Here is a 23,686-nt window from a genome sequence, read left to right as displayed (position 1 = left end):
GGTTTAGCAACATGATTAATGATGGTATATAATAGAATACATATAGTCTTCAATTTTTTAAATATTTTATAGAGTAAAAGAGTGAATTATGGATGGAAATGATCTTAGACCTATCACTTTACTTTGTAGTGGAAGATTGATCAGGAATCTGAAAATACATGTATGAACAGTAAGCACCTTTGCTACTGTAAAAGAGTTACTAATGTTCCTGGTATTCTCTTATACTGTTTATATTTAGTGTAGTAAGATAATTAATAGGCTATTCTTATGGAATTGAGGAATAATATTTCTGCTATCTCCAACATAAATTTACTTGAATTTATGGTTGAGTTTAGAAATGACTTGAAGTTACATGAGAAAATTATTTACAAGATGTTGTGTTAGGCATTAGCATTCATAAATCCCACCAGAAAGAAATATTTTCCTCCTAGGCAAATTTAGGTATAGAAGTTAATTTCTAAATTTATTAGCATACTGCATAAATGCTGCTCAAATTGTCTAAATACCAAACTGTAATCGAGTATTTGAAAATTGATAAATTGGAATGAACAAATAGTTCATGACTCAGCATAACTTCTGGCAAACAGATGCATCAATGCATTTGACAAGAGTTTTTATAGAAAATAGGGTAGGACAGAGAAGTCACAGCAAGAGAAAAATGGCAGTTTATTGGAAAAAAGTAAGAGTTCGGATGACAGCTTCAACTTGTATTAGTTCTGGTAGCCACTTCTCATTGGCTGCACTAGTTTCTGGGCAAGAAAGAAATCTTATTTCCCATTCAGAGCTGTAACAGAAAATTAACTGCTTTTTTTCATACTTTTTAATTTTATTGATTCACCATGAGATGTAGTTACAAGCTTTCATGTCTGAGTTACAATCACACAATAATCAGCCACCCATCCCTCCACCAGTGAACATCTCCCTATACCCCCCTTTTCCCACCCTTCCACTGCCTCTATGGCAGACAATATTCCCCATACTCTCTCTCTACTTTTGGGCATTATGGTTTGCACTGAAAATACTGAGAGGTTATCATGTTTGATCCTTTATCTACTTTCGGCACACATCTCCCATCCCGACCGATTCCTCCAACCATCATTTTCTTAGTGATCTCTTCTCTATTCCAGCTGTCCTCTCCCCGCCCGCTCATGAGGCAGGCTTCCAACTATGGAAGAATCTTCCTGACCCTCCTATCTACTGTCCTTGGGTGTCGGTCTTGTGTTATTTTATACTCCATAAATGAGTGCAGTCCTTATATATCTGTCCCTCTCTCTCTGACTCATTTCACATAGCATGATACTCTCCATATCTATCCACTTATAAGCAAATTTCATGGCTCCATCTCTCCTAATAGCTGCACCATGTTCAATTGTGTAGATGTGCGAAAGTTTCTTTAACCAATCATCTGTTCTTGGGCCCTTGTCCAGATTTTGGCTATCAAAAACTAGAAATTGAGCTTCTATATGACCCCGCAATACCACTTCTGGAAATATATCCAGAGGCTGCAAAAAAGCACAGTAGAAATTACATCTGTACCTATACGTTCATTGAATCACTATTCACAATTAACTGACATTTTAGTAAACTTTTCAATTTACTTCAACCATGGATTAACCAAGATTTTTCTTATCCAGCCAGTAATTGGGTGGTAGAGGGAGAGACCTTCCCCTGTCCATCTTTTCTTTAGTTAAGGTTTCCATTGTAAGTTTTCCCAATGTATATTTTAAACAAATAAAGTTATGTATGGGTCAAAAAATCACCTCACTCAAGATTGTAATTCTTGATGTGTAAAATTAGATATTCACATCAGTAACTCTACTCTAAAAATCTGCTTTAAATTTTTTATTCCACTAAGATTCACTTTTCATGCTGAGGATATAACTAACATAATTAAACAAAACACATGCTCCTGGAACATTACAGATTATGGCAGGATCACTTCCAACCTTCACAATTCATAATCATGAGTTTTTAATTGAAGATATTAACATAAAAGAAATGGGATGGCATTTTTATATGACAATGCACCATTTTTCTCTAATTTTCACTTATGAACAAGGTAATTAGCCAATTATAAAAATGTTTTATTTTTCATAAGTTTCTATAAAAAAGGGTAGTAGAATTGTTGTATAAATAAAATAATCCCTGCTTTTTTTAAATAGTATCAGAGTTAAGACAAAAGATTTTGAGTAAGTTTCATGAAATTACTTGCAATGAAGAGCCTTCTCTTTTTTCTCTATTTTCTATCTTTATCTATTTTCTATCTATCTAGTGTCTTCATCCCACCGAGTTCACTGTATCACTGTATCACTGTCATCCCATTGCTCATCAAGTTGATTGAGCAGGCACCAGTAATGTCTCCATTGTGAGACTTGTTGTTACTGTTTTTGGCGTATCAAATAAGCCACGGGTAGCTTGCCAGGCTCTGCCTGGGCGAGATACTCTTGGTAGCTTGCCGGGCTCTCTGAGAGGAGCGGAGGAATAGAACCTGGGTTGGCTGCATACAAGGTGAACACCCTATCTGCTGTGCTATTGGTCCAGACCTCCCACCAAGTAACATAAATATTATTTCCATTAGGGTGAGCACTAACTCTGCACCCTAAGGGAGAATTGAAATTGAATTAAATGTATTTACTTTAACTCTTGCAGCTTAAGAGAAGCAACATCCCTAAATTCCCAATTATATGGAACTTTCATAAACAATGAACTTCTAGTGAAATTCAGTCTGCAAACTGCAAGATCAGAGTCTTGGCAAGCTACGCGTGGCATATTCAATATGCCAAAAACAGTAACAACAAGTCTCACAATGGAGACGTTACTGGTGCCCACTCGAGAAAATAGATGAACAACAGAATGCCAGTGCTACAGTGATAAATAAGAGATAAAAGTAATAAAGTCTTATTATTCACAGTTCTTATTGTGAAAGTAAATATAATCACTAGATATGTGTCTAAGTTAGATCATTTGGGCAGGAGAGGTCATTTGCAAAATATTCAAGGGGTTGCATAAATTCAGACAACCTGTCTAGCATTCTCTCTCTCTCTCTCTCTCTCTCTCTCTCTCTCTCTCTCTCTCTCTCTCTCTTGCATTGTCTATCTCTTGACATTTAGAGAATGAAACTGCAGTGGAATTTCCTGAAAAGGAAATCATAGAGCACACCATTCCATCTAAACAATGTGTGTGAGAGTTGAAAAGGGGATGACGAATGCAGTTAGCTGGTAATAGCAACTGCAGCTGACAGAAGATAAATCATGTGCACTGGTTTTCACATGTGACTTAGGAAACTATCCTTGAGTTGCTATCTAGTCACTTACCAAACAAGCTGACACATCTAATTTAAGTCTAAGATACATTCTTACTTCTAGGATTTACCTTGCACCAAATGACAGTACATTTATGTGAACTTTTCTCAGTAAGGCTGCAGTTAAAAATTGGGAGAACTTTTTTCTTTCTATATATTGCTTCTTTGAAAACAGAGCTTTATTGAGCTAGAGAAATAGTACCCTGAATATGAAGTTAGAATTTGGCTAGTTCATGAGACCTGCAACTCATTGCTACTTGAGGGGTTCGTGATAAGAGAAGAAAGATGTATATGTTCTGAGAGGACTTGTATTATGTCTTTGTAGAACATTTTTACTCTGTGTATCTTTGCAATTTAAAAATAGTCAATTGAAAAATTGCAATGCTGAACCATTTAAAACTAGTTTTATATTACACACTTATCATCAGCCTTGAAATGTATTTCTCTTTATTTCTTAGTACCAGAAGTAAGTATAATTTATCATATGGAAGTTCTTTTCAAAAAGACTGTTAACATTTTATGTGTGTTTTTTAAATTTATATCAGTAATATTGTGAGATATCCTATATCAAAACATAGGAGAAAAATATTTCTCAGATAAAAATATCTAACAGAAATATTTGATTTTATTTCTGTACATCTCTACAGATTAACCTATTAAAATGTATAAATCAAAGAATTGCAAGACAAGCCATTTAGAATGCAGAAATTTCTTTTGAGAGAGTGTTGAAGTAAGAGTAGGATCCATGTAAGATCAGATGAGTAGAAAACAATATGACGACCAGCTCCAGACCTTACTTTTTTTTTATTTCACTGTATCACTGTATCACTGTCATCCCATTTTTCATCAGTTTATTCGAGCAGACACCAGTAACATCTCTATTACACTCAGCCCCAAGATTTTAGCAGCCTCTTTAAACTTGTCTTCCCCAACAATTGGAGGCTCTTTCAGGATCAGGGGAATGAGACCTATAGTTACTGTTTTTGGCATATTGAATACGCCACGGGTAGCTTGCCAGGCTCTACTGGGCGGAAGGGATACCCTCCGTAGCTTGCTGGGGTCTCTGAAAGGCATGCATGTATCTTTTACTCTATTTTGGGATATGGATAAATGAGAACTTTTTTTATTTAGTGGAGAAAAATGTACATCAAGAAATAGAAGAGGATAAGCTCATTAATTGGCCATGACTCAGAGACTCATAAATAAATCTTGAAACAGATCAATGAACTGCAGAGATGCCTCCAGACCCCATGCCAGACTGAGTCCCATAATGGAAGCACCCCAGCAGTCCCAAACTCCACACTCATATGGGACTGAGTCTCATATCAGAAGCACTCTAGCAACCCCAAACTCCACACTCCAATTTTTGCTATGTTCACAGCCAAACTCCATGGGTTTGGGATGAGCCTCATCCAGGAAAGAATCTGCTGAAAAACTCAGGCATGCTGATTTTGTGACCAAAATCGCCGGGCTCACATGGAGTTTGAGCTATGTACAGGATGCGCAACCTCCCCCTGTTTTTTCCAGGATCCTGGTGGTCACACCCATGAACTGCCTCTGGCACATTATAAACTCATAAACCAGTCATGGATCCAGAGACTCATAAACCTCTAAAGAGATCAATAAGCTGCAGAGATGCTTCCAGACCCTAAAGCCACCATCCATTTAAAAATTTAACTTCAGCTGTATCACCCCATTAGAAATTTTTGACACCCTGGAGTGCCTGGCCCTGATTCTAGCCATAGGACATCTCAAACTCTAGACCAATGGTATACCAGGAGTAACACACCACATTAGATGGGATGTAAAGTAAAAGGCAATCAGTCTTGATAAAGAAAATACTAACATACAAGGCTTAATCTGTAACAACATGTTTGTAATCTCTTATGGTGAGATATAACACCTCGCCTAATGGTGAGATATGACAATTTTCACACACTTTCTTCTAAAGAAATCTTTCTTGATCATTTTTAGCAAATTCTTCATAATAAGCAATATAAAATAAATTATTTAGAGCCTACTATTGGAGCAGGCTTAGGTGGTGGTTGGGAAAATTGGAAATAATGATAGTGGGAAGACGTAGTGGTGGGGGATTGATGTTGGAATATTGAATGCAATAAATCATTGTGAACTTTATAGAAATAAAATTAAACCTAAAAAATTGAAGATGAAATTTTAAAAAGAGACATGCATATTTAAAAATTGTAATGAAGTCAGAAATTAGTACAACTTTGTTCACCTCCTCATTATTGGAAAACGATCTAATCTAAAGATTTGTGGCAACTTTCTTGACCATCTATATAGTATATATTTCATTGAGTGATCAAACAGCTGGATGACCTTCAACTACACAGTTGTTAAGAGCCAAACATTTTAAATTACTCCTTTTATGACCCAGGACATAAAATGTCATGATACTATGCATATGCTTATGTGTGAGACTGGACAATTAGAGCCTATGATGGAATAGACACTGTCAATTGTGATATTTTTGTACTTATTGTTACTTAGTCATTCACAACACAGCTTTATATATTGATAATATATATTAAGTATATGCATTTATTCAGAGTGGAGAAATGAGACCAAAGGAAGTATACATCATAAGCAAAGCTGCAAGCAAATGCATACCTTTCCCTCTGCCACATTAGTTGAAATAGTTTTCCCAAGCTTCCCCACCCTCTTATAGTCCAGTGCTAGTTTGATTGCCAATAGGGAGAGCTTGGAATCACTGATGGCCTTATTTTTGTTTTCTTTGCTTAGATTTTGTTCTAGCAGTTGATCCTCAACTCCCAGGGGGTCCAGCCACAGTCTGGACCTAGAATTCTGCATCTCAAGAGTTCTCAATTCTTTATCTCAAGTACCTTAATGCCTGAGCTAGTTTAGGTTCTAGATGTGTTTTTCCCCATATACATTATTAGAACCCCCTATATCTCTGCCTGTGATATATGTGCTGGCCCTAATGTAATGAAAGGCATTTTCAGTTAAGAAAGAGCAGTATCACCCCACCCTGCCTCTGCAGCAGGGCATTCCCTTTTGTTCTCTCATTGGGGTGGTGGGAGGGATCCTGGGAACATTGGTGGAGGAGAATGGGCACTGGTGGAGGGATGTAAATGAAATGCAAACATTAAAGTTCATAAGTTTGTAACTGTACCTCACAGTGATTCACTAATAAAAAATTAAAAAAAAAAAAAAGAAGAAAGAGTAGTATCTGGACAGGGGAGGAGAGCATTGAGTCAATTGTATGGCCAAACAGACATAAACTAGGTTTAAGGCATTAAGCAAACAGAAAATTTAATATAGGTTTCCAAAAGAACTTTAGACATCATCTACAGGAAAGATGCAGTAGTATATTTGGTCTTGTGATCTGATACTGCACAACTGATAAGGAGAAAATAGTAAAGGGAAGCTTTATTGACTTAAAAACAAGTTGAGAAGAACATCAATCAAACTTCAAAGGGAGGGAAGAGGAGTACTGATTTTATTCCTAGCAGAGATAGATTGACAGCAGCTTTTAAATCTTCTAATAGTCTTTCCAGAAACTCGTATATCAAGATGAAAGAGAATATGGTGAGCAGACACAATGGAGGAGTATGCAATGAATATGATAAGTACAGAAAATGGTGGAGAAAAAATACTGGACGTATTTTTATTATTATTATTATTATTCTAATAATGAAGAGCAAGTTGAGGAGAGGTCAAGATGATCTCAACTGGGTGGCCAGAGCAATAGTACAGTGGGTCAGTTGCACGCCTTGCACAATCCCCGCCACCACATATGGTCTCTTGAGCTTGCCAGGAGTGATCCTTGAGGACAGAGACAAGAGTAAACCCTGATCATGGAGGGATGCCCCCAACCGCTCCCAAAAGGGAGCTCTCCACTGTATATACTGGCTGCTGTTCTCCAGCCACGGTCCATGGTCCTCATCAGTATAAAAATATTCTTAAGATTTCTTTTTTCACAAATCGGTTTTATTTTCCAGCTGTATTCAAAGGGGTGTTCAAAATTTCCTGATGGAAGGGACCCATTAAAAAATATAAGATGCCTGTTATTGGTGGTTTGCATCTAAAATAGGGCAGGAATCACATTAGCCAATTTCAGGATGACTTTTGGAAAGGGTGAAAATGCTGCTGTGCATTTGTAAAGCCACATTTGCAAGTGATGCCTGCCTCAGGCATTTGTCTATATCAGGAAATCCAGGTATGCCTCACCAATTTGTCCGCCTTTAATAAAATTATGCTTAAAATGGGGAAAATGTTTTCTTCTCACAATTAGAGCCATGAAAATACAATCAGGCAGTTTCTTCCAGAGAGTCTTTCACATCCTCCAAAGGATAAGCCTCAGGCCAGTCGGTTATAGTTTTTGTTTTTGTTTTTGGGCTACACCTGGCTGTGTTCAGGGTTTACTTCTGCATCTATGCTGAGAGATCACTCCTGGTGGTGCTCTGGGAACTTATGTGGTGCCTGAGATCAAATGCTGGGTTGATCATGTGCAAAGTTCTTTTGAATTTTCAGGGAGAAAAGGGAAGAAAAATATTACAAAGAGTTTGGATAGTCTTTTTTTTTTTTGCTTTTTGGGTCATACCCAGCAATGCACAGGGATTACTCCAGACTCTGCACTCTCTACACTCAGGAATTACTCCTGGCAGTACTTGGGGGACCATAAGGGACTCTGGTTTGTTTTTCTTTTCTTTCTGGGTCATGTACAGCGATGCACAGGGGTTACTCCTGGCTTATGCACTCAGGAATTACCCCTGGCAGTGCTCAGGGGACCACATGGGATGCTGGGAATCGAACCTTGGTCGGCCGCGTGCAAAGCAAATGCCCTACCCGCTGTGCTATCGCTCCAGTACCAATAAGGGATGCTGGGAATCGAACCCAGGTTGGCTGTGTGCAAGATACTCGCCCTACTCGCTGTGCTATTGCTCTAGCCCAAAGTTTGGATAATCTTAATAAAGTATAAGATGCCCAAGGAAGCAGATGAAGTTTCCTACTAATGTAAAGTGAGCTATAGAATAAGAATTTTTAAAATAGACCTGAACTGGTTGAGGCAAAACCAGTTATTAACTTTGGAGGTTTTTTTGGACTACAGTCACAGAGACACTGATTTAAGTATGACTTGAATCAGGCTCTGGAGTTCAGTATATGGGGGAGACTGATAAAAACAAAACCTCAAACAAGACAAATTAAAACAAAATCAAGGCAGGATATTTCCCATTTGGGTCCATAAAATCAAATTATATAAAATTATGTAACATGCTAATTAGCAATAGGTAAGTGGTAGTAAGTTGGTGGATATTGCTCAAGTATAGTGATGGCTGGAGCGATAGCACAGCGGGTAGGGCGTTTGCCTCGCATGCAGCTGAACTGTCTTTGATTCCTCCATCCCTCTCACAGAGCCCGGCAGGCTACCAAGAGTATCTCGCCCACATGGCAGAGCCTGGAAAGCTACAAGTGGCATATTCTATATGCCAAAAATAGTAACAAAAAGTCTCACAATGGAGACGTTACTGGAACCTGCTCGAGCAAATCGATGAACAACAGGACCACAACAAATTATTTCCCTATGTGATGATGCAAATGTGATTATTTCCCCATGCAGGCCGCGTGGTCCAAGAATATGTTCACTCATGCATGAGGGTTGGCCCGAGCGTGTGGAAAGCAGCTTGGAGCATGGTGGCGGTTGGGTAGTGGAGGTCGGCTGCCAGGGCTGGATCCCTTGGGGTGGGGAGGGCTCTTACCCGCCCCACTCTGGGGCACCCCTGGTGCAGAGTCCGGTGGCATGGTTATGGGGGCCTCATTTTATGCTCCCTTCCGGGAGAAGCAGCCGTGAGTTCTGGAGGGTGGCTGATGAGATTATCTGGCGCCAGTAGGAGGTGGCTTATGGGTGCGAGCCCTGGGTCATCAGAGATTGGGGGAAGCAGGAAGATGATCTCTGGTCCTGGTTCCCATTGAGCCCAGAGTCCAAGATCACAAAGTTCTGCATTACCAAGTTCCTAAAAGTAGTATGTGGTAGCATTTGAGCAAGAAAACAAGACAATATTATAAATTACAGTGACTAAAAGAATTTTTTTTCCTAAAAGTCTATTAGCATTAAAAATATCCTATGTTACAAAAAAAAATACTATCCCAGATCTGACTCCCAGGCTCATATCATATTGACAGTCCCCCTAAGCTGTGAGATTCACACCTGAGAGAGGTTAGATACCCAGAGAGGCAACACTGGGTCATTTGCTCTTTGTGACAAAGATCCATTTGCTCTTTCTTGCAAGTGTCCTATTTCCATAATAAACTTTTTTATGCCTACAATCTCTCAACAAATTCTGTTACAAATCTGTATACACAATTCTCTAGCCCCATCAAAGCTGAGGGTGCTCGAACATAACTGGACACATGGGGTACCTGACTCTCAATAACTTCCCAACTCTATTTATCTACCTTGAATTAAGAGACTCTATTTTGGTTTTGGGTTTTTTTTTTATTCTGGTCTGGGCAAAAATATATATTCTGTTCTAGAGAAATTTTTATATCCTAGTAACTTTCTGAATCAAGTATTACTACACACATAATATCATGAGTAGAACAAATTTTCTGTTCTCTTAGTAAGAGGATCCACACAAATAATTGATGACTTTAAATGTCTTTCTTGATTGCAGTTAGATGTGACTTGAAGAAAAGCATAAATTTGATATATGTGACAAAGTGAAGGTAGTATGTAAAGCATTTTGTTATGATGGTGAATTATAACTATGAATATTTCAGTACATGGAGAAATCAGTGTTGCGTACAAATTCTAGAAAATAGAGTTATTATTGAACATCAAAGTGTAGAATAGATGCATCGTGTTTACTTGTGAGTAGGTATAAAAGAAGTATACACAGAGGCAGTCAGATCCCTGAAGGGATTTGAGCACAAGCTTTGCATGCGGAGTCCCAAGTTTGATCATGGTACTGCATGGTCCTCTGAGCACTGCCAGGATGACCAATATGCACTCAACTTGGAGTACTTCCTGAGTACCACTGGGTGTGGTTCCTCCCAAATTAAAATGTATATGTAATGTTTTAATAAAATATGCACTTGTAAATTGTTAATGCCAGTTTAAAAATAAATACAACTTTAGACTCAGTCTTTTTATTGACTGCTAATATGATTTGTACTTTCATTGGATGAATTTATGAGGAGGAAAGATGAGCTATAGTTAAAATTCCATTGGTCACTTTGCCACCAGACATTCATGTTCCTTGTCTGAGTTCTTCTGTTTTGTTTCTAAAAGTCTACACATGAGCACATTTCCAATTTTGCTATGAGAATTGTTGTCTATCTTAACACAGCTCTTCCTCCCAACCAAAGTCTCTCTCTGCCTGATTTTATTTCTTCCTATGTTTAAGTGAAAGTGCAGTTTTTTTTCCAATAAAAAAATTCTTCTAATCTTAGCTTGACAAATAATATTTCATATGAGATTTACCAATTTCTATATCCTTGAGATGACACTATTTAATTGTTCTCTCAGAGCAATTAATACAATTCATGTTACAACAAAGATATAAATAACAAAGTCAGAGAAAGTCCTTAAGAGCTCCCTTTCATCTGTAGGAGAGAAAAAATATGTTTCTTTTTGACTTTGGGTTTTTGGATAAGAGGATTGCTATAATCAAAGAGATAGGAATGAAAGGAAAACAGAAGTTTAGTACATGTATGTCTCCTGTACAGATGGGAGCTGTGCAGAAACACTGTGGTAAATGTACCTAGCTCCCCTGTCAAATACAAGAGAAAGTTTAACTGGAGTATTTAGTTTAAAAGGCAAAATGTCACCTAGATCTTGGTATCCACAAGTCTGTAAACCATCCTTAAAAATGGGCTTCCCTGTTCTCATCTTCTGTAAAAATCTCTCTGGGACCCTGCAGATAAGGTGGTTGCTTTGAGGATATAAATCCACCATTTTCTAACCTGCTGTATTTTTTCTATAAAGCTTCTGGAAACCGGAACCGTGTCTGTCATTTGATTGACACTAGAGCAGCTGTGGAACCAGACCATCACGGTAACAGCAGCAGGTAGGCTATTCTCAATAGAGAACACATTTACATGAATGCAATTATTTAAAATAGCAATGTTTCTAAAGCAGAGTTGAAAGTAACAAATCATTAAGACAGTTTGTACTTCCAACATGATTTCCCACTCTAGATCTAAATCCGGTACATACAAACAGGGCTGAAAGATTTTACTTTCTTTTTCTTGTTAATATCTTTGTGGAGGCCTCTCAAGCAGTGTTGAGGAACAATGCTACCACACTTGGCCAACTGCACTAATGATTTCATTCTTGGACCTGACGGTTTGCTTCTCTTTGGCCTTTGTGCAGCTGGACCTAGTGGATCTTGTGGATCACCAGGACTCTCTGCTGTACCCGAGGGCCAACTGGGCAGTACCCAGCAGTGTTCAGAGGGTTCTGTTGTGCTGGGGGTGAAACCAGGGTCCTCCACACACAAAGCATTCATCCCTGGCCCTCCTATGCTACCTCCTATGCTGGTAATTTTTGCTGTGGTAGGGAGGGCACATACTTTATCTCACAGTTCATTATCTCTGTAAAGATAATTCCTCATCTTTATACTTGCAAATGTATCATCAGGTAGAGGTCTGAAAGAAGCAAACTCATAAATAAGAAGTCAATTTCTTTTTAATCATCACATGAATAATTGTATGAAGTGAAGCAGTCTTAAAATTTTAAGAAGTGGCACCACCAAACCTTGGTTACAATCGCTCAGGAGTTATTTTATTTTTATTTGTTTTTGGTTCCTTTTGGGGGGTGCACAGTAGTGCTCAGGTCTTACTCCTGACTCTGCACTTAGGGATCACTCCTGGAAGGTCAGGGGATCATATAGGATGCCAAAGAATGAATTGAAGTTACACGTACAAGTAAAATGCCCTACCATTCATTCTGTTGCTCTGGCCCCTCTTTCATGAATTTTAGGTATCAAAATATTTTTAGCAGTAAAAGGACATCTACCAAGAACCTTATTTAACTCTAACACATACCTTGGGTATAGAATATTATCATCAACCTCAAAAATAACTTCAGATTAATATCATCCTAACTATGTATGCCCCGACCTTACTTTTTAAAGTTGAGTATATCTTAGAAGAGTTGCATTTGTATGCTCTTTCTTGGTTTCCTTAAAACATATGTAAATCTTCTCTAATTCCTGACAGTTTGAGTATGTAAAAATGCCTTTCTCCAAAACAGACAACCATCCTTTGAAATGCTCCTTTCAATGGACTTATTGCATTCCTAGCTCTAAGTTTCTTTAGGACATTAACAGTCTTACTTCAGTGGGTGCCAGTCAAACACATATGGCCTCCTTAGTGAGAAGATCATGGCAAACTCAGGAATAACACACTCATGGTGCCCATTGAACAATCTTCTCTCCCTATCATTTTTCAGTGCTTTTGCTCCTTGCTTGCTCCAAGGCTTAAAAAGTATTCTCCACTATTATTTTACTGGAATTGAGTTCTAACTATCTCCCATATTGCAAGAACTTTTGAGTTAAATCTCTTATTTGTTTTATTTCATCTCATGCAATTTTTTATTTTATAAAAAATATATTGGCTAAACACACATTTTTTAAGTGACCGTGGTTTATTTACAAAAAACAATTGTAAGTTTTCTTTTAATTTACACATATATTTCCCATGTAATTGCCAAGTTTTCAAAACAAACAAAAAAATTACTCCAGAAGTTTCTTGTACCCATCTACTTAATAAATGGATGTTTGTTACTTCTAAAATATGCACACACACACACATACACACACACATATATATGGGATATATATATATACATATATATATATATATATATATATATATATATATATATATATATGGGCTGGAGCAATAGCACAGCAGGTAGGTTTGTCTTGCATGTGGTCAACCCAAGTTTGATTCCTCCATAAGTCTCAGAGAGCCCAGCAAGCTACCGAGAGTATCCTGTCTGCGCCCGCACGGCGGAGACTGGCTGTGGAGAGCCACCACGCGACCGTGCTTCATGGACACCTGTTTCTTGTTAATTACACCGTGTGCTTCGTAGATAACACCTGATAAGGAATCAGGATGCCTTGTCATGCCACGAGCTGTAACTAGTTTATCAGCTGCAGACACTTGGGCGTAAGCAGGCAACGAGGGGTAGATAAGGAGGGAAGCTGCCTAGCTAGGTGGGATTCCTCCCCGTTCGTCCCTCGTTCCTCTTCTTTCCCGTTTTGCTTGAGAAGATCTCTGAATAAATCGCTGCCAGAAGAATCTCCGGGTTGCGTGATTTCTTACAGCTGGCGTCCCGGGGTGGGCCCGAACTGCCAACTAAAGGTAAGAATAAGCGTTCGGTGCACCCCACTCTAGAAAGTGACCGGGAGATCAAGATTTTTTTGTGTGCTGCGGATTAGAATCCGAACAGCAATCCCCCAATAAAATGGGGCAGATTCTGGGCCTTTTCAAAATCTTTTATATTTTCTCGAGCCGGACTGAAGAGGGCAAATCATTTATGGATTTGATTCAGTCTCTCTCCCGCAGAATAGGAGACCCGGAACTCTGCATTTCCAGAGACCAACTCCGGTCCTGCCTTAAGGTAGTTTATGAAGTTAACCCATGGTTCCCAGATGAAGGAACTCTAGATAGCAATATATGGAGACAAGTTAAAAAAAAATGTCTATAAGTCATCTAAGAAAAGGACTGAGATCCCCGTGGAATTCTGGCCTACAAGGGAGATTGTTAATTCTATTCTTCTGTTTTTGAATAGTACAATTGATATGGAGAACATTAGGAATAATACGGCCTCAGGTCCTCCCACACCTAAGCCTGGAAAAGGTTGTCATAGTATAAAGGTAGCTTTACAAAGATTGTCCAGAGAGCCTTAGAACCTTATGCAGACTTCTTAGGAAGATTGATGGAAGCCATAGAAATGCAGGTTGAGGGTAAGGAGACTCATGAGCTATTGACTAAACAATTGGCCTTTGAAAATGCTAATGAGGATTGCCAGGCCATTCTGCGCCCTTTTAAGGAGAAGGAAGACATAATGGGGTACTTGGACACATGCAGGAATGTCAGTTCTGTTAGACATAAAGTGCAAGCTCAAGCTAGGACTGTTGAGACCGGTATAGTACAGAGACAAGCTCAGAAAGGATATTTCAATCGTGGGAGACCAGACCATTTTCATAAAGATTACAGGGCACTTCCAGACCGTGCTACTGTGAGAACACCTCCTGAGCCCTGTCCCAAGTGTAAAAGGGGAAACCACTGGGCCAAAGATTGTCCCTTCAATTTTCATGCAGCTGTTGACTCCAATTCGGGAAACTTGTCAGTGGGCCAGCCCCAGGCCCAGCAAAATCCAGGGATGTTTCCATTTGCTGTCTCTCTCCCCAAGGTGGAGTCTCAGAGCTCCAGTCAGCAAAGCTCCGATCAGTAGACTCACTGCAACCAGTGACGGCAGGAAGCGCAGCCTTGAATATTCCCTGCCCTGATACAATTACTATAGCCCCTGCCCAGTGTCCCTACAAATTAAATTCAGGTATTAAGGGACCAATTCCACAAGGCACTATAGGCCTACTCTTGAGAAACAACAGTTTTATTATTAAGGGAATTATAGTTCATACCGTGGTCATTGATCCTGACCATTCTGGTGAAATAACAATTGTTATCACGGTGCCTATTGTTTGGACATTTGATAAGGGGCAACCCATAGCTCAGCTTCTTTTACTACCTTTTGTTGTGCCAGGTTTATCCACTCGCCCTAGTCGGGGAGATCTTGGCAGCACAAATCCTATGATTGCCTGTGTTGCCCATCTGAGGAAAGACAACTGCCCACTTTTAACTATTGAGATTCACGGGCAGAAATTCATTGGAATGATTGACTCAGGAGCCGATGCCTCTGTCATTTCTTCCCAATATTGGCCCAAGAACTGGGCCGTGCAGGCAGTACCCTATGGGTTGCATGGAGTAGGCATGATGCCTTCCTCCTCTGTCCGGCAAAGTGCCAGGTGGCTAAGATGTATTGGCCCAAAGGGCATTACAGCCATTTTCCAGCCCTATATAGCACCTGTACCTATGAATTTATGGGGACGGGATTTACTTGAGCAGTGGAAAGCAGAGATTAGGATTCCCGTTCCACTTCCTGCTGGGGGCTTTGATTCTGAGGCCTCTCCTTGTTTAATTGGAGTTGCTGCGGTTTCACGCCCAGCACCCCTCTGTATTCAGTGGAAATCCCATGATCCTGTGTGGTCCTCCCAGTGGCCCCTTAATAATGAAAAACTAAAGGTGTTAGAATCCTTAGTAGAAGAACAACTGGGGTTGGGACATATTGAAACCTCATTTTCAGAATAGAATTCCCCTGTCTTTGTTATCCAAAAGAAGTCAGGCAAGTGGCATCTGTTAACTGACCTACGAAATGTTAACGCCACCATGGTTCCCATGGGGGCTCTCCAGCCTGGGCTTCCCTCCCCTGCTGCCGTTCCTAAAGATTGGCCACTGGTTGTCATTGATTTAAAAGATTGTTTTTACAGCATTCCTATCCACCCGGATGATCGTAAGCGTTTTGCATTTTCTGTCCCCTCTCTTAATAACCGCGCACCTATGCGCAGGTATCAACGGACTGTTCTACCTCAGGGAATGACCAATTCCCCTATCATGTGTCAGTATTTTGTTGACTTGGTCTTGCACCCTTCCCGTGTCAAGTTTCCTCAGGCTTATGTTATTCACTATATGGATGATATCTTGCTTGCATGTTCTAATGATGAAGAACTCCAGAGATTGTATGAGGATGTTATAACTCGTCTACCCGCAGCTGGGTTACAAGTAGCCACAAAAAATTCAGGTATTGTCTCCATATGAGTATTTGGGCTATGTCCTTGAGCGTACTACTGTAAGACCTCAAAAAATTTCTATTCACTATGATAAACTGAAAACCCTTAATGACTTTCAAAAACTTCTAGGAAATATTAATTGGGTTCGCCCCTCTTTGGGCATTCCCAATTCAGACCTCTGTAATCTATTCTTGACCCTTGAAGGCGACTCTGCCCTGAATAGTCCTAGGCAGTTTACCCCTGAAGCTAAGAAAGAATTAGAATTTTTTCTAGATCGACTCCAGAAATCCCATCTTTCCCGGTTTGTTCCGGGAGAAAAATTGTGGCTTTTGCTTTTTGATACCCCCCATTCGCCCACTGCTGCATTAGCACAGCTTTCAGGCCCAAAAGAGTGGCTTTATTTGCACAACAAAGAGTCTCGCACTCTTGTGCCTTACCTTGAGTTAATGGCTAAACTCATAATCAAAGGAAGACTGAGAGCCCTTGCCATGCTGGGATTTGATCCTCATATCATTGTTCTCCTAGTCCCTGAAAAAGAGATTGCCTCCATCCTGCCCCTCAGTGATGCTTTGCAAAGAGCTTTAGCTGATTTTTCGGGAGAAATTTCCTCCCACTATCCAGCAGGAAAAACTTGGGATTTTTTCAAAAAAACCCCATTTATCATTTCCTCTATCATTCGCCCCTCTCCCATTCCTGATGCTCCAGTATATTATATTGATGGCTCTGCCTCTGGGAAAGGCGGAATTTCTGGACCTGCCCTGACCACAACAGTAAGTACTAACTATACCTCTGCCCAGCAAGTGGAACTTGCCACTTTGGTGTATCTACTCTCCCACGTGCCAGGACCTGATAATATAGTCTCAGACTCAGCTTATGTGGTTGGTCTCTTCCCTGGCATCGTGACGGCTGCTCTAAATGCCCCCAATCCTATAGTCCAACAATTGCTTGAGCAGCTACAAGCGCTTTTACAAAAGCGCTCTGAACCTGTTTTTACTACCCATATTAGATCTCACTCTGCTCTTCCGGGACCTATGGCCCGGGGAAATGAAGCCGCTGAACTCTTGGCAGCACCAATTTTTACCTCTGCTGCAGAAGAGCACCAGGCCTTACACACAAACGCCTGGCATCTTCATATTCATCATCGTATCCCAATTCGAGAAGCCAGGCATATTGTCTGTGCTTGCTCTGTTTGTGCTCCTTTACACTGTACCTCCCATGTGGCAGGGGCCAATCCCCGAGGTCTACAGACCAATGAATTATGGCAAGTGGACATTACTCACGTCACGTGCTTCCCTAAAAAACCTTTTCTCCATGTAACTATAGATACTTATTCTCATTTCACATGGGCTGTTCCCATGACTTCTGAGAGAAGCAAAGCAGTCTGCTCCTTCCTACTACAATGTTTCTCTGTCATGGGCGTTCCCTCTGCCATTAAAACTGACAACAGCCCAGGCTATACTAGTAAGGCTTTTCAAAATTTCTGTGATGAATGGAAAATTAAACACATTACTGGAATCACTTACAACCCTCAGGGTCAAGGCATAGTTGAACGTGCCCATAGAACCCTCAAAACACAACTATTGAAAATCAAAAAAGGAGGTATGCCTCCTTTTGATTCCTTGTCCTTAACATTGTTTACTTTAAACTTTTTAAATTTACCTCAGGGAGAACCCTATACAGCAGCTGAGAGACATTTTCAGGAAGATGCACAGACTCAAGAAACTATTAACTCTCCCATTTGGATTAAAATTGACAAAGAATGGGTAGCAGGGAAACTCCTCATTCGAGGGAAAGGCTATGCTTTTGTTTCAACAGATGATAACCCCACTAAGAAGCTTTGGATCCCTTTACGTCTCATCAGAATCAGAATTCAACCACCTGATTTGGATCTCAGACCTCCAGAGATTCACAATCCTTCAAATTCCAGCTTAGATTCATCACCAAACTGATCTCAGCTTGATGTAGGCAGGTAGATAGAGAAAGGCCCTTGGCAATGAAACAGATTAACAAAGTCTCTGGGAAGGAGAATCCTGAGACTGACCCACCTTGTGGATACAGAAAACAGACCTGTTAAGACCTTCAGCAGACCCTGAGGAGGTTGGACCCCTCCCCATGAAGTTCCTGGAATTCTATCGACCTCTTCTTAATCTGATTAAAATGTGATCCAGCCTAAAGAAGACCATCACCACTCCCAACCTCCCTGGTAACCTCCTTAGCAACGGACTTTTACCTGGGAAGAAGCCCCCACGTGGGATCAGGTTGGAGAAACCCTATAAAGGCCACCTTGAACAAAGGAAGTGCGCGCATATGCTGCCTGAGCTCATGTGCTGCTTGTGCCCACGTGGCCGAGCACATGTGGTGCCCAAGCACATGTGTCGCCCGCATCTCCCCCCTTGAGATGTGTACTTTCATGCTTTCATGTCCAGTGCTAGGATGTGTGTAGAGCTTCCTCCACCCTTGGAGAAGCCCGCGTTCTCTCTTGAGCGCATTATTCCTACTGTTTTTTCCTTTCTACTTATCCCTTCCTCCTTCCCTCAGAAACCTCTAAATAAATCTGTTACTTCACTGCTTGTCTACTCCTGAAATTCTTTTCCGAGAGCGAAGACAAGAACCCAGTAACTCTGGGTCCCGGGTGGTAGAGGCGGCTGGGGAGAAAGTGACCGTCTTTCTCCTCCCTGCTTCACGTAAGTCACCTGTGGGACCCACCGACATCAAGCTGGAAGTCACAAGGAAAGAAGAGGAGTCAGCGTCAGAGGACCTAGAACAAAGGCCTCTAGCTCCTTACACATTTCATGAGGTCACATTAAGACCTTTCCTTATACTCTTATTTTTCAGGTCGTGGATCGGACAATGCCAGGCCTCCATATTTTGAATTAATAATACTTCTTCCCTTTCCTTGAAATTCACAGGTTCCTGAAGAAGAAAGGAATGATTTGGCAGGAGCACCTTCTCATTTATCTCTGGGATATCCTTTCGTGTTGGAGCTTCTCTCTGACTCTTTCTGTTCAGGCATGGAGATAAAAGCCCCGGTTGTGGAGGATTCTAGTAACTTTAGAGTATTTTTTTCAAGCGTGAGCTGGGTTGTACCTAGGACTGCCGAGGCAACCTTACTAAGATAGTTCAAGGACCCCGTGTTAACCTGGGCCAGGAGTTTTGTTTGTGTTTTTTCCGCAGGACGGGGTAAAACCAGTGTGAATTCCTGAACACCTGACATGGAAGACCGCGCCTCCAGTAGACCAGGATGTGCGGACTGGTGCTCCTGCTCAGCCTGGTTTCTGTGTCAGTACGAGCTGAAGAAGCAGCTTTCTGGGCCATTGCTACAACATGGCCTGCTTTAATCCTGTCCTTACCCATCTTGATAGAACCAGAATAGAAAGTCCCCTCTATTTTATCAAAGAGTGGGTGGGGGTGGGAGCAGTACTATCCTTATTGCTTCTCACTGCTTTGGTTTTTTTTGCCTGGTGTCTATACAAAATGCAGCAAGAACAACTTCTTACAAAGGTGTGGTATTTACAGGTATCCCGGCCCTGAAGGCACAGCAATCCCCTCAGCTTTGGCTTGCAACTTTGAAACAATAATCTCGCTTAGAACAATCAGGTCTAGCCAGATGTAGCAAAAGTATTATGCAGCTGAGAGCCCTTAACTGCAGGGGACCTCCTGTAGTTGAGGAGTTTGAAAGGGTGCATTATACCCCACCTGACCCTTGGACCAACCTAAGACAGGGACCTATAAGCGAGAGGGCTCCCAATGACGGGTAAGGCCAAGGGGTCTGAGGCCGCTACTCAGACTTGTTGTTCTAAAACAGAAAAGGGGGAACTGTGGAGAGCCACCACAGGACCATGCTTCGTGGACACCTGTTTCTTGTTAATTACACCGTGTGCTTCGTAGATAACACCTGATAAGGAATCAGGATGCCTTGTCATGCCACGAGCTGTAACTAGTTTATCAGCTGCAAACACTTGGGCGTAAGCAGGCAGCGAGGGGTAGATAAGGAGGGAAGCTGCCTAGCTAGGTGGGATTCCTCCCCATTTGTCCCTCGTTCCTCTTCTTTCCCGTTTTGCTTGAGAAGATCTCTGAATAAATCGCTGCCAGAAGAATCTCCGGGTTGCGTGATTTCTTACAACTGGCAAGCTACCCGTGGCATATTCGATATGCCAAAACCAGTAACAAGTCTCACAATGGAGCTCTGCTCACTTCCTTCCCCAGGCAGCCCTGAAATCCGGAATGATATAGTTCTCTTTTTTTTTTTTTTTGAAGAATTGATTTTTGTTCTAGTTAATGGGCTCTGCTTTCTTTCTCTTTCCCCCTCTTTACTTCTTGGGATACCCACTGTCCTTATGTTTCCTGTTTCAATGGAGTAAATATTTCGTTTTTCCTAAATTCCTAATTTTTTCTTTTTTTTTCTGTGTATTACTGTATTTTTTTTTTTATTGAATCACCAAGTGGAGGGTTACAAAGTTCTCAGGATTATGTCAGTTATACAATATTCAAACACCCTTCCCTTCACCAGTGCCCATCTTCCATCACCAACCCCCCCAGTATATCTGCCGCCCCCTCCCACCTCCCTAGTCCCCACCCTTGTACGTGATAAGTTTCACTTCATTCGCGCTTATCTCGGTTACATTCCATGTTTCAACACACAACTCACTACTGTTGCTGGGGTTTCCCCCAAAAAAGAAAAAGACAGTCCTATTGCCAATGAGGCATTTGATAGTTCTCCATTACTAAGAATATAGAGATATTAAGTCCTGCTGTTTGTTACATAACTTTTCTTTTTCCCCCTTGCCCCGCGCCACCGAGTTCATGCCTGTTTAGTAATCGCCACGCTGTCTGACAAAGGGAAAAAAACCGAAGAGGATGGTTATTTCCCGTCATCAGCCGGCGTGGGGCTCTGGCTTAGTTGATAGTCTAGTAGAGTGTCTGCAAGCAGTTTCTGGAACCAAAGGTCTTGCGCTGATATCGGCTCCGGCTCGAGATACCACCAGCGTCCCGCTGGTCCATGTACCTAATTTTTCCCCTTATTTCCCATTCCCACGCCACCAGGTCTGTTTGCTTAATGGACATCACACTATGTTTGACACCACGTTTCTTCCCGAGAAAGAAGGATATTTCTTCTCAGCCGGCGTGGGGATATAGCTTAGTTCAGTCAGAGAGATGGCTACCATTTTGATTGCCTTCAATATTTCAACAAAATACTTACTATTCTTGTTAGGATCACCCACAAAAGTCCGACCCATTAAGAAGGAACCATTACATATTGCTGATACTAAGATGACATTAGGTCGCTTTTGGGTTTCTGTCTAAAGTCCAGGGAAAAAGTTGAAGGAGAGAGAGAGAGATTTCTGCACGGGGGACCTGGCGGAAACTCTCAAGTCACATACTGCAGGTTGCTAGTGGGCTGCTGGTGTCCCAAGCAGCTCTCTCCTCTTCGTCAGTCATTCTGGGGGTGCGGGCACGGAGAAATGGGAAAGCCCACGTGGCTGCACTCTCTTTAAGTGTCCGATGTGGGCGGAGACCGGTACTTCCCCGCCCTCGATCCCCCCGCCAGCCGCTCCGCGCATTCGGGTGCGTCTCTCCATTTTGTGCTCAGAGAAGTGGGGTAGATGCTGTGCTGTGCCCAGGAGAAGTTGAGGGAAAGAGAGAGAGATTAAAGAAAAAAAAAAAAGAGAAACGCCGGACCCCCGCTCGGGGGACCTGGCGGAAACTCTCAAGTCACATACTGCAGGTTGCTGGTGGGCTGCTGGTGTCCCAAGCAGCTTCCTCCTCTTCGTCAGTCATTCTGGGGGTGCGGGCGCGGAGAAATGGTATTACTGTATTTTTATCTTAATTTTGCTAGTTCTTTTTTTTCTGAAATATTCTTTCTATTGCAAATTTTAATCTCACATATGTCCTCTTCATATCTTTGCTTGTAGTCATTTTATATCTTCAGTTTTCTTTGAAAAAACTCTTTTTGACTCGCATCTCTTTTATGATGGTGTGAACCTGTTCTTTTGAATTTAACTGAGATTGTCTTAACTTTGTTTTATTACAGGCTCACTTCTGTGCGATTCTGGCCATTCTTCAGATTCCTCATAGCTGGTCTCTTGGGACTCACTGCAGTCACCGCTATTGCTGCTATTGTGGGCACAACTCTTCAAATTCTTCCAGATGCAAGACTTCATCAAAACATGGCCAAATGACTCTCCTCACCTCTGGTCAGTGCAGGCACAACATTGAGCAATGACTGCATTCTTTACAACAAGCACTGTTCTGGGTCCAAGGGAGGGTTGAAGTCTTGGAACAACACATGGGACTGCTTTCTGACTGGAATACTTCTTTTTCGTGTCACTCTCCCACCCCCCTAAAAAGATATAATGGGACCAAATTAGATACTAACTTTAGGACTTAAAGAAAATATGTCTCCAGACACTTCAGGATGAGATTGTTGTAGTGTTTAATTCCCAGGGAATTTATTATGAGAATCTAGCCCAGGGGACTATAGATGCTTTGCAAGACTTCAACCTGAGGTCATGGTGGCAAAGCCTCACCCACACCATTGGTGGCACTGGTAGGGCCTTATGTTTCATGTTCTTTTTATGGATTCTCAGATCCTGCCATGTGTGAAGAAGACTAACTTTTGCTGAGAGCCTGACCATCAAGCTTATTTCACTTTTTTGAGGTTTTGCAAACAGAAAAGGAGATGTTGGAATTTGCTGGCATTGCTCCCAAACCTCCTGGCCAGTGCCACCCATTTGAGTTATCCTCTAGGGATTCTCCTCAAGACAAGAGGGCTTTGGAGACACTGATCCAGTGATGGGGAAAGAGCACTGAAAGGGCTGCTGTCTCCTCATAATTTGTGATTGTTGTAGTTCAGTTGACAGAATTTGCTGAATCATTTGTCCCTCCAAAGTAAGGCACATCTCAGGTTTGACTTTGGGTCATCCTTTCTCCCTCACAGAGAGCTTCTGTTAATTGAATTGCCTGTCACCCTTGCAATCATTGTTAGCACCCACTACAGTGCTCTGAGGCACTCCTAATTCCCCAGGGGCACTCCAATTCCTTGGTCCTTATGTTTAGCTTTTTCTTTGTGCCTTACTTCATCCCTCTGTTTATCCAGGTGTTTTTTTTTTTTGCATTGTTTTCCATTCTATTCTTGTTTCCCCACCCTGCCCAGAGCAGGTTCTCTTCCTTTATATTAGCAGTTTGATCTCAATAAAATCATCACTGGCCATCAACCTGTTGACCCATTCTTCCATGGAGGGGGCTGAGGGTGTGATTGACTTTTGGTACTAATGCATCAGGGGACACAGTCACCCGGGATAATGACGAAGTGAGTCAATGTCATGAAACTTTAGACTTAAAATAGGAGAACCAGGTGACGTTTCCATGTGACTTCTTATTGTGCTTCAGAGTTAGACTTTTTTTTTTTTGCTTTTTGGGTCACACACAGCAATGTGCAGGGGTTACTCCTGGCTTTGCACTCAGGAATGACTCCTGGTGGTGCTTGGGGGACCCTATGGGATGCTAGGAATCAAACCCAGTTGACCACATGCAAGGCAAATGC

This window comes from Sorex araneus, chromosome 4, assembly GCF_027595985.1.
Source record: "Sorex araneus isolate mSorAra2 chromosome 4, mSorAra2.pri, whole genome shotgun sequence".
NCBI classification, from domain to species: domain Eukaryota; kingdom Metazoa; phylum Chordata; class Mammalia; order Eulipotyphla; family Soricidae; genus Sorex; species Sorex araneus.
The sequence above is the reverse complement of the archived record's forward strand: the minus strand, read 5'-3'. Positions refer to the sequence as shown.